Source organism: Dromiciops gliroides, chromosome 4 (genome assembly GCF_019393635.1).
Source record: "Dromiciops gliroides isolate mDroGli1 chromosome 4, mDroGli1.pri, whole genome shotgun sequence".
NCBI classification, from domain to species: domain Eukaryota; kingdom Metazoa; phylum Chordata; class Mammalia; order Microbiotheria; family Microbiotheriidae; genus Dromiciops; species Dromiciops gliroides.
In genome coordinates this window covers 217,794,370-217,806,417 of record NC_057864.1, presented here as the reverse complement: position 1 = coordinate 217,806,417, position 12,048 = coordinate 217,794,370, and the positions used below count along the sequence as shown (strand labels likewise).

The following is a 12,048-nucleotide window of genomic DNA, read 5'->3' as shown; positions in this document are numbered from 1 at the left end:
TCAAGTGTACCAGCCAATCAACTGGAGGAGCCTCCTATGGTCTGGGAGGAGACAGGAAGGAGGAAAGGGAGCCTGCGCAGAGAGCGCTGGCCTTTTTTGGCTTCCTGACTTGATGGTGGTGGCACAGAGGACTTCACAGGAAATTTGAGGAAAGATAGGAATGCCAGGCTGTTAGAATTCTGTTCTCAATCTTTTTCTTTCTATTTTCCAATAAACCCTTAAAAACCTAAACTTGTTTTATCAGTGATTTTTAGTCAGTTTCCCCCAAACTGGAGGAACAGATTAGAATCCACATTTAGAATCTTAAATTACACAACATAAAGGAATACTATTGTATGGCTACGGCAGATTCAGAGAAACCTAGAATGACATATATTAACAGAAGAATAAACAAAAGGAAAACAATTCATATAATAAATAAATGACAAAGCATTCATTAAGAGCTTACTATGTGCCAAGCACTGTGTTAGTCAGTCCCAGGCATACAAGTAGAAGCAAGCAAAATAGTACCTTGCTTCAAGGAGCTTGTGTTCTAATACCTTATATAGTTCTCAAAGTAATTTTCCTTAAGTACAGATCTAGCCATATTACACCACCTATTCAACCAATCCCATTGGCTTCCTATGCTTCTAAAGCAATATACAACCTGGCTCCTGCTTGCCTTTCCAACCTCATTTGATATTACTCCCTTACCACACACTTTAATTCAGCCACACTGTTCCCTTAATTGTTACTCTCTCAATTCTATGCCTTTCTATTGAACACTCCCCAGACCTGCAATGCACTCCCTTATTTCTGTCTCAGGAATCCCTCTCTCTTCTCTTAAGATGTATTCAGACATGAAGGAATAGGTTTAATGTTTATGTGTATGTGTGTGTGTGTATATATGTATGTATATGTATAAGTGTGTATATGTGTATATATGTGTGTATATGTATAAGTGTGTATATATATATAAAACCTGTATCAGACTGCCTGCTATCTAGGGGAGGGAAGGAGGGAGGGAGAGAGAAAAATTTGAAATTGGAAATCTTATGTAAACAAATGCTGAAAGCTATCTCTACATGTAATGGGAAAATAATAAAATACTTTTATTTAAAAAAAAAAGATGAGGGGGCAGCTAGGTGGCGCAGTGGACAAAGCACAGGCCCTGGTGAACTCAAGAGTACCTGAGTTCAAATCTGGCCTCAGACACTTGACACTTACTAGTTGTGTGACCCTGGGCAAGTCACTTAACCCCCATTGCCCTGCAAAAAAAAAAAAAAAAGATGTATTCAGACAAAAATCAATGAAGTATCTCTTGATCTCTTCATCTGCTAGTGCCTTTGCTCCCAGAAAATCACAGCTACTTTGTGTATGTATGTATGTATATAGTTATATGTTTATTTTATATTTATTTTATATACATATATATATAAAATATGTACTTGCTACTTCTATTAGTCTGTAAATTCATTTTAAATAGGAACTGTTTTATAATTCATACTTGTATCCCCAGCACCCATAACACTGTTAACTGGGGGCAGCTAGGTGGTGCAATAGATAAAGCACCAGCCCTGGATTCAGGAGGGCCTGTGTTCAAATTCTGCCTCAGACCCTTGATGTGACCCTGGGCAAGTCACTTAACCCTCATTGCCCCACTAAAAAAGAAAAGAAACCCTGAAGGATAAATACTTGTTAACTGATTGAATCTTATTTTTTGTCATTGTATATTGAAATGTTTGCATTTGTTGATGACTTAATAAAAAATAAAATTTAATTTTCAAAAAAATAAATGCTCTGGGGAATTAAAGGCTATGCTATTACAGTCTAAATGTAAATCAGTTCAACTATCAATAAGCATTTACTGAACCCTATATGATGTGCCAGCACTATACTTGGTTCTGGTGATTCAAAGGCAAAAATGAAAGTCTTTGCCCTCAAAGAATTTATATTCTATGGATGACACACCATGTATACATATAAGTATATACAAAATAAATACAAGGCAATTTGTAGGGTGGGGTGGTAGGTGGTGTTTAAGATAAGTTTTGAAGGAAACTAGAGATTCTAGGGAGCTTTCTATCTGGTGGCAACCAGAAGGAATGTATTTTTGAAATTTTGAGCCTAATAAAAGTAGCTGTTTTAATACCAAGTACTGCTTAGGTAAGCCAAGGCTAGATGAGGTATCACAGCAGGAGACTAAGCAACCAGATACCAACAGAAGGGCACTTGGCATATGGAGAAATGGACAACAGAAAGTGCGATACTGAAAGGAAATTTTCCTTCATTTATTATCTTGCCAAAAACTAGCTCTGCTGCTAGTCTGAAACAGAGGTATCACCAGGAAGCAGCTAATCCATGGGCTCTTAGCTATTGTATTGTCCATTTAAGTAAAATTAATTCTGTTACAATAAAGCCTATTTCAATGTCAGTGGAAAATAATGGTTCCAAATAACATTTACAAAAAGGTCATTTATTGCACAATTTGCCTCAAGGAATTACAATTTCTATTCCAAGGAGGTTGAGCATTCTAGACGCTGAGATAACAACTTCACTCAAGTAGAAATAGCCAAAACAGGTTATCAAGTTTAAAAGAAGCCAAACTCTTTGGGCAACCATTATACCACAAAATTAAGAGAAAGATATTTATGCTCTCCACAATTCCCCACACATTCTCCTCTCCCTGGTTCCTGAGAGGTATACTTAAGATGTTTAAGATGTCTTGAAATTTAATCTGACACAATGTCTACTATGAACAAGGCACTGTGCTAAGTAAGTACTAAGGATACAAATAGAAAACAAGTCATAGGAGCATGAGGAAGGAAGAAAATCAGTACTTATTAGGCACCTATCATGTGCCTAGCACTGTACTAACCACTTTACAAATATATAATTTGGCTGTCACAACCCTGTGAAACAAGAAATATCTGAGGCTGGACTTGAACTCAGGTCTTTCTGAAACCAGACTCCATGTTATATCCACCTAGCTATCAACATAACTACAAAAAACTCTTTACAGAAATAAATAGAGGGGGCAGCTAGGTGGCACAGTGTATAAAGCACCAGCCTTGGATTCGGGAGGACCTGAGTTCTAATCTTGCCTCAGACATTTGACACTAGCTGTGTGACCCTGGACAAGTCACTTAACCCTCATTACCCCACAAAAAAAAAAAAGAAAAGAAAAGAAAAAAAGAAATACAGTCTTAATTGTAGCTAGGCTATTCCAACAGAATTAAAATGAAAATACTCATACTGGATTACTTCTAAGATACCCTTATAATCAAAACTACTAGGTTCAAGAGACATTGTGAAGATAAGAGTGAACAGGTACAGGGCACTAATAATCGATTACAGAGTAAAGGAAAGGGTCACAGATGGCATGGAAATTTAGGGCTTGAATGAGTGGGGAAATGGTGATACCACTGCCAGGAAAAAAAAAAAAGTGATTCTGGCAGTTCAATTTGGGACATGATGATTATGAGGTGCTAGCAGGACATCCAGGTGGAAATAAATATCCAGCAAGCAGCTTAAGAAATGAGACTGGAATTCTCGGGTAAGGTCAAGGCTTGAGACCACTATTTTGAGTCATCTTCATAGAGGTGAAAAGTAATTGACGTTGCCAATTTCCACAACGAAAGAATGGAACAAATGATAAAGCTTTGGAGAATGAGGAGCTGAGACAGAAAAAAGAGAAATAACACCCAGAAAGCAGAGAGAACCACAGAATCACAAAGTTTTGAAACAGAAAGGGTCCTCAGCAGCCATAAGGTCCAACCTTAAAAAAACAAACCACTATAACATATCTGACAAATGGTCAATAGGTCTCTTGACTGAAGACCTCCAATGAGAGGAAACCTATTACATCCCAAATTAGCCAAACAACACTTTGGATACTGTTAGAAGACTTTCCTGACGTGCTTACATTTATTTTTCTCTTTGCAACTCCCGGCTCTGATCAAGCTCCAGTCCCCCATCACAAACTAGCTACTAAACGTTATGAAATAAATATCCTTTAGAGAGGCACCTCAAACTCAACCTGTCACAAACAGATCTCATTACCTTTCCCCTCCCCCAAACCACCAAATCTTTCAAACTTCCCTATGACAAAGTAAAATTTAGACTCCGTTTCCAGAGCTAGCAAGCTGTGCCTTGAGCTTGGCAGAACAACAATCCTTTGGGATCACCACCCTCTGGATGATCTCACCCTCTAAACTAGTCATACAATTCACCAGGTGTTCTCTGGTCAAAGACAAACACTGGACAAAGTCAGAACGCCCTGCAGTGAATCAAACTTGTCACATGCTTGCTGCTCCCTTATTGTTAGGGCTACAACTCATTGAGCAATCACTAGTATAGTAAGTATTGAGATCTCACACGGCCTCAAGTCCCCACACTAGGAGTGGGGCCCCGGCACATGTGTCTATATAGCTTCACTTTGCTTGCAAGCCTTTTTCCTCACTTAGAAAATAAACTCCCTCTTCTCTAATTCCTGACTATCTGTCTCTGGCCTGTTTCTATGCAGCTCCAGCCATACATAGGTTAGAGACCAGTTCTGGAAAATTCTGGTTGATACCTATTTCTGTTTCCGTCAAGTGCATATTATTATCTTCATCTTCTCACTCTCACTCATTCCACCTATATAATTAGTTTCCAAGTCTTGTCTTTCTACCTTCACAATATCCATTGCATTTATACCATTCTCCCCACTTATACAGCTACCACCACCTCAGTTCAGGTTCTTATCAATTCTCACCTGGATGACTGCAATAACCTTCTACTGGGTCCCTCCTCTCCAATCCATTCTCCATACAGTTGCCAAAGTGATTTTGGCACTAAAATGCCTAAAATGCAGGCCTGACTATGTCACGCCACTCTCCACCACCTAAATATATCCAAACTCCAATAACTTCCAATTCCCTTAAGGATCAAGTATAAACTTCTCCATCTAGTATTTGATGGTCTTTACAATTTGGTCCGTCCCTACCATCCCAGTCTTCTGATACATAAACTCTATAGTTCAGTCCTACTAAACTAGCCTACTTTATATCTATCTCCCAGCTAGGTACCTTTGCATTAGATATCCTTCATGGAGCTTTGTTCCTCTTCACCTCTACTTTTGGAAATCTGATTTTCTTCAAAATTCAGCTGTAAATCCCTCTACTCAAAACCTTTTCTAATTCTCACAGCTACTAGTGCTCTCCCTCCTAAAATTATCTTGTATTCATTTCATATATATGTATATACTGTCCTCCCATTAGAAAATAAACTCCTTAAAAAAAAATAAAAAATAAATGAATGAAGAAAGAAAATAAACTCCTTGAAAGCAGAGACCATTTCATTTGTCACCATATTCCCAGTGCTTAGCACATTGCCTATCACAAAATATGTGCTTAATAAATAAATGTTTTTTGACTGATTGTTTGACTCAGATTCAAGATGCTTCACCATTTGGTTTCCTCTTCCAGATGCTTCAGTTTATCAATTTCCTTCTTAAATTGTGAAATCCAGAACTGAATATAATACTTCAGTTGTGGTCTGACAAGGGCAAGAGCACAGAGGAAATATCAGCTTCTTATTTCTGGAACCAGGCCTCCATTAATGCAGACCAAGATCACAGCCTGTCAAGATCTTTTTGGATCACAATTTTATTATCCTGTGTTAGCTATCCCTCCTATCTATCATCTGTGAATCTGATGAAAATGGACAGCATTTATCCAACAGCATAGAGTCAAACATAGACACCCAGGGAACTCTAGTGGAAATGTTCTGCCAAAGTGAAACTGAATCATTAACAAATACTTTTTGAGTCTATCCATTAAGCCACTTTTGAATCCACTTATATTACCTTCTAGTCTATATGTCTCCATCTTTGGCACAAGAATAATGAGATACTTTGCCAAATGCTTTGCTAAACTCTAGGTTAACTTCTATCTACAGCATTCTCACATTCCACTAGTTACATAACCCTGTTAGACTATGTGTAGTATTAAGAGAGAGCACTGGAGGAAGGAGGGAGAGAAAATAAGAGGAAGGGGGACAGAAAACTAAAAAGGCCATTAAATATGGCCACATTTTGATCACAAGGGACTTTGGAGAGAGAATTTTCAAAAAATTAGCAATGATGGAGTAGAGATGATTAGCAAACATATGGGGTTAGCAGGATAGAAACTAGAAAGGACAAGAAGGCATTTAAAGATGTAAAATAGTGTCCCAAAAATCTTAGTACAGTTTTAAGATAAAGCTTAACACTGCATTAAGACTTTTGGGAAACCTTGTACATCACTGAAATAGCGAATCATTGGGCCAAAACCAAGTAGAAAAGATAATGCAGCCAGGACAGGGTTGATGGACTGGGGGGAAAAAAAAATCAAGGAATTGCAGGTTCCTTGGGCAAAGGAGTAAGTTTGGGAGGCTTAAGAGAAAGGTGGAAAGATAAAGACAGGAAACTGTGCCTTGAAAAGGGAATTACAAATTTACTGTCTTACAGGAATCAGCTTTAAAGAAATGCTAAGATCTGCAGTGTGGAAAGTGGGTGAAATTGACTAGAAAGGGAGACTTCAGTTTGTTGAGGATTTCAAGGAACTTTGAGAACAGGACATATGAAAGTTGGAAAGACCTCAGATATCAACCCTCTTATTTTATAGATGAGGAAACTAAGGCTCAAAGAGATTAAGAAAATAGAGAAGGAATAGTCAGAAAGCAGGGAGAAACCACAGGTCACAGAGGAAGTCCCCAAAGGAGGAATCAAACTCAGATCTTCAATTAGAAAGGAAATTAACCCCTTCTAAGCTTTAGAAATATTACATCTCTTTAAGCAATTATATACATGAAATACACAGGGAGAAGGAAATCAGGATCTAGACACTTTCAAAAAGACACACTAGTTATATACACTAAAGACCTGGCTAATGAGCCTATATATTACTTTCATGCTTCTACCCAAGGCCTAGAACAGCTAGGTGGCACAGTGAATGGAGCACTGGCCTTGAAGCTGGGAAGGACTTGAGTTCAAATCTTCCCTCAGACACTTACTAGTTGTGTGACAACCCCAAATGACTTAAACATCTAGGGCCATCTCCAGACATCCTGATCTATATCTTGCCACTGAACCCAGATGACTCTAAAGGAGAGAGTGCGATTGGTGACCTTGCACAGCCCTCCCTCACTTAAATCCAATTCAATGCTAGTCATGACATCACTCCCATGTCATGGTCCACTTCAAGACTGAAGGACAAAGAACAACCCAAGGCCTATTTAGAGCACATGGTATGTTTGCTGCTGTATCCAAAGAGAAGTACTTCATTTTAACTTAAACACTTATTGGGCACCTAGTATATACATGGTACGGTATTATCCCTGCCTTCAGTATTATCCCTGCCTTCGAGGTGCTTATAATCACTAGTTGCAGAGTATTACATTTAAATAAGCATTATACAAAAGAGACTCATAAGAAAGGCAGTGAAGAGATGCCAGTAAAATGCTAACAAAAGAGGCTTGGGTGGAGACAGATCCTTTTGTCTAGACAGCTCAAGGAAGTTACAGATGAGATTTAAACCATACCTAGATGAAAAGATTTTGCCCAAATGGGCTAGAGGGTCCTGCAACTCCTTTCTCTGATGTAATCCCTGGAATGCATTTAATATAACCTACCTCCAGTCATTTCAACCAATTAGATTTAAATAATGCTAACCAATTAGATTTGATTGCTATATAATGGCCATTCTACAACTGGAAGGGGATATGAACAGAGACTTGACCACAAAGAAGATAGCCATAGACCTCATTTTATTAATAACCTGTCAGACATATTAATAAAAATTATTAAATCATCCAGAAATTATGCCTCATATTTTTAATCATCACAAAAAGAATCATCCCTAGGAAAAATGTTATGTTTAAATGGCATCACTTAATATTTTTGAAGCAAAAGTCTTCTAACATGGAAAAAAAAATTAGGTGCTAATGAATGACCAAACACTAAACCAGATTACTAAGCTTGATGCTACTGAATAGTTAGCTAGTAAAATAAACCAAAAGTATATAAATTAACAGGACCACCAGCTACATTTCTAGTCATACAAAAATAAGGGAAGCATCATCAGTAATATCTTTTTATATTATTTAAATAAATATGCATTAAAATGTGCATTATGTATACATGTATACATAAACAAAGAGATACTCAAAATTCTGACTGCTATTTGAAAATCATTTTCTTTCCTTATGCTATACAAGAGTCAAACCAGGTTAGATTTCTTAGCCTTTGAGGAGTTAAGGCAAAGGACCTGCTTCACACAGAGCAGCTAACTGAAAAATGTATTAAGATGAAAGCTCAAATACCAGAAATGTCCAGCAGAGAAAAAAAATTAAAATAACAGAACAGAGAATACTTTCTTTTTCCTTACATTTGAGAAAACAGACTGACAAGTTTTTCTTCCCATGTCCAATAAATACATACCCATTAAGTTGAAGTATATCAACTAAGTCATACCCAATACATGACTTCATGTTCAAGATCTAGCCTCTTATGATTTCTTCAAAAAACTATAAGAGGCAGCTACAATTACAGAAGTTAATAAATAATGCTAAATATTATTCATGTTTTGAGAATTATGAATTACCAAGTCTTTTCACCCTAATTCCCCCTAACCTGAATGGTAAATTTAATAAAAAAGCGTGAGGCATTCCAAATCTGGATAATCCCAACCATCATTGTACTCAAATAAAGGTAAAGAGATCAGAAAAGATAAAGGTAGATTATGAAAGCTTAAATCTTCTGTTTTTCCATTTCATCTATTGTTAAATCATTGATAACCCACTGAGATTAGTGAATTCTTACCACTTTATAGATGGATATTGTCACAAGGAGCTTGTAGAGGTACACGGTATGATGGTCGCTGAATTTCTAACTTGAGATAGCATCCCATACTGCTTTGCCTGAAAAAAATAAAGTGAAACATAAAGCAAAGTGCTGGAAAGATTTTCCCCCACAATTTATGTAAGATCAAATAAATTAACTGTTAAAGAAAACCCTCAAAGTGTTTTTTAAGAGCCAAGATAATTAAAGAATTTATGTTTAGTCATGTCCTGAGGTTGGTTTCTTTATGTCTTCATCTAGGCAGTTCACCTTAAGGCAACTTTCACTTACGGACAATATAAGCCAGTCACTGATTCACCTTAGAATTAGTAATAAAAATTCTTCAAAAGCTTTTAACAAAGATCTCAATTATTAATGAATTGAACTTCAACATCTGTGTTAGAGGAGTTCCAAAAACTATTCTACACACTGGACAAAATAAGTCATAGGTAAAATTTAAATTCTATATAGGTCACACAATAAATCTGCCTCAGGTGAAAAAAAGGGCCAAATTCAAACTTTCTTCTTCACCTACATGATAACATACCCTGTGACATTCACATGGTTGAGAGCCATTTTCCAATGTCTCTTAATTCTAAATTAGATTATTAAAAGCCTTCAAGTACAAAAGAAATTCAATCCACAGGATCAGATCATGAAAGTTCTGGCATCTAGCCCTGCTTCTCAGATGAACTTGAGAGAGGCAGTAAACATTTAACCATTCAAGACAAACTCTTCTCTTCTTCGCTAGTTTTCTAATTTCAACTCAAATCTGAATCAAATTAGCATCAGGCTAACACAGGATGCCAATATCTGAATGTGAAAATGAAAGTTTCTAGATTTATCTGGGTTCTGGCTGGGCTCCAAAATTATTTTAGGAATTTTAAATTGCTCATAAGGGAGAAAAAAGGAGGAAATAACAAGAAAGAGGAATGCTGGCTCAAATGAAGTGAAATTTCTTAGGTGGAGAGCCAAAGTAATTAGAGCAGAAGGACCACCCAGTTCAAACATGAACAGGCCAACTAATGGTTCGAAGGAACAACAAACTACATCAAGAGGGCACTGAAAAACAATAAATGTAAAACCATGACTATGTAGTAAAAATACTTCATAAATTTCAAAATATGTAACAGGTTTATACAGAACACATGTGTTTTCTGCCCTTTTTTCAGCTGACCATATGGGAAGAGGATGCTGCTAGCCCTGTATGATGTATCAAGGGGAGTCCCCTAATTCAATGCTAATATGGAAGAGCTAATGGCTTATGGACATGTCAAAAAAAAAAGGGGGGGGAGGGATGGCTTTCAGCCTCCTGGCTGAGTCTTGCCAAGTGGCAAAGTATGATCTAAGAGGATAAGAGAAAAACCATACTGAAAGGAACATGTCCCGGGGACCCTATGAATGCAAAAGACCTGGAGGTCCCATCGGAGGTTCCATCAGAACTAAATGATGGTACTAGCATCCACTGGGAGAAGTACTGACGGGAAGTAGATATGCAATGGAAAGACCACAGGAAAAAAGATCAGGTTTGCTCTATTGATCTGGCAGTGCCCAATTCTGAGGTAAAATATGAAATGTCTAATTAGCACCATTGCACTACAGCTATGTGTTCTGATGAGACTTAAAATAGTGGCCCACCCAAACAACAGTAACAGTAGCTATAAATTATATTACTGAATCAATATGAAGCCTATTAATTCTATTACTGCTCCTTGTGGTTCTTCCATAGCATTCTTTCTCTCTGCATAGGAATAAAATATGCCCAATACTGCATTCAAAATGTACATTAGGCATCTCTTTTCCTACTTTCTCCTTTTAGGTACTCCAATACACTTTTGAGCCATAACTAGGACTATAATTAGCGATTTCCACAGAGAAGCTGGGGGGAAGGGGGAATGATTGAGCAACTGAGTGTGAGAAAAGGGAGTCTGCTATCCCCCTAATTGGAGAGAGGCTTCCCCTAGCAACGAACACATGGCTGGATAAAGAAGGGGGAGGGGCAAGTACCCCAGCCCTAGAATTCCCAGCAGCAGTGCCACAACGCTAGAAAGACCTCCAACTCAAAGCACACGTTACTATTCCTACACATTCTCTATTACTACAGCCAAAGCAAAGGGACTCAGAAACATCTCCCTACTTGGGAAAGCTTGAAGTAAGGGTGCCTCCTTCCAAAGCCAGCTTCACACCAAGTCCCTAAGAGAACCTCCTATCCCCAAACTGGACTTGCATCCAAATTTCCCATCCTACTATTACCACAACCACCTCCCCTGGGACCGCTGGTAGCGATATGTGTCTCACACAACTCCCAACACACAGGGCTGCTCTTTTTCTATCACTCCTCTTTCCAGGAGTCCTATTCAACAGCCCTGAGCCAAGGGTTCCAAAGATGCCTCTACCCGAAGTGGATTGAGTGGTGGGCCTGGAGTCAGGAAGCCCTGAGTTCAAATTCAGACACTTACTAGCAATGAGACTATCAACAAAACACTTAACCTCTCCTGGACTCAGTTTCCTCATCTGTTAATTGAAAGCAATACTAGAACCAACGTCTTAGGGTTGTGGCGAGGGTCAAAGGAGATATTGTTTGTAAAGCGCTTAGCACACAGTAGGAGCTTAAATGCTCTCCTTCCTTCTCTCTTCCCCCGCCCCAGCAGCTGCAAGGACTCCCTAGTTCTGGGCCCGTCCAGGAGGCAGCCCACCCCTCTCGTACCCCACCACCTCCCACCTGGCCCGGCGGCCTTGCATTTCTCCCCGGTTCGGAGCGCGCCACACCGCATCCCATCCGTCCCCGGCCCACCCGGAGCAGCCAGACCCGAGACTCACCCCGGGACTGGCCACGTACGGAGCCGGACTCGTCTCCGGCTCTCTCGGCTTTCGGGTCCCGCCAGCGCCACCGCCTCCTCCCCTAAAGACGAGGCGGGGCCGGGCGGGGAGGAGACCGGGCAAGCAAAGGCGAGTCGAGGCCCGGCCCCCCGGCCCGCCCCCTACTCCGCTGCGGTCTTCTCCAGCCTGACTCTGGATCCGCCCGCCTGCAGGGCCTGCCTCCTGCCACTACGGCCGTGCCGGCTCCCGCCCTCCCAGCTCCAGCTCCGGGTCTGGATCCAGATCCGGATCCGGCTCCGACTCCGGCTCCGGGAAGGGGAGAAGCGCCAGCCAGGCCGCCCCGCCCCCCACACCCGGCCTCCCACTTCCGGTCCGGCAACACTTCCTTA

The 12,048-nt window shown here is 39.7% G+C and overlaps 1 protein-coding gene across 3 annotated transcripts in view; it reads right to left on the bottom strand.

Annotated features, from left to right (window-relative positions):
• TBC1D16 (TBC1 domain family member 16) overlaps nt 1-11,914 on the bottom strand; it is a 142,905-nt gene extending 130,991 nt beyond the window's left edge. The window contains exons 1-2 of one of the 3 annotated variants that reach the window (XM_043963543.1): nt 11,660-11,914; nt 8,822-8,919 (exon numbers count right to left, since the gene is read on the bottom strand). The gene's annotated coding sequence lies outside the window, so the exon portion shown is untranslated. The remainder of the gene's footprint in view (nt 1-8,821; nt 8,920-11,659) is intronic. The other 2 variants (XM_043963542.1, XM_043963544.1) reach the window with 2 other exon arrangements.
• Nucleotides 11,915-12,048: the final 134 nt, after the last annotated feature.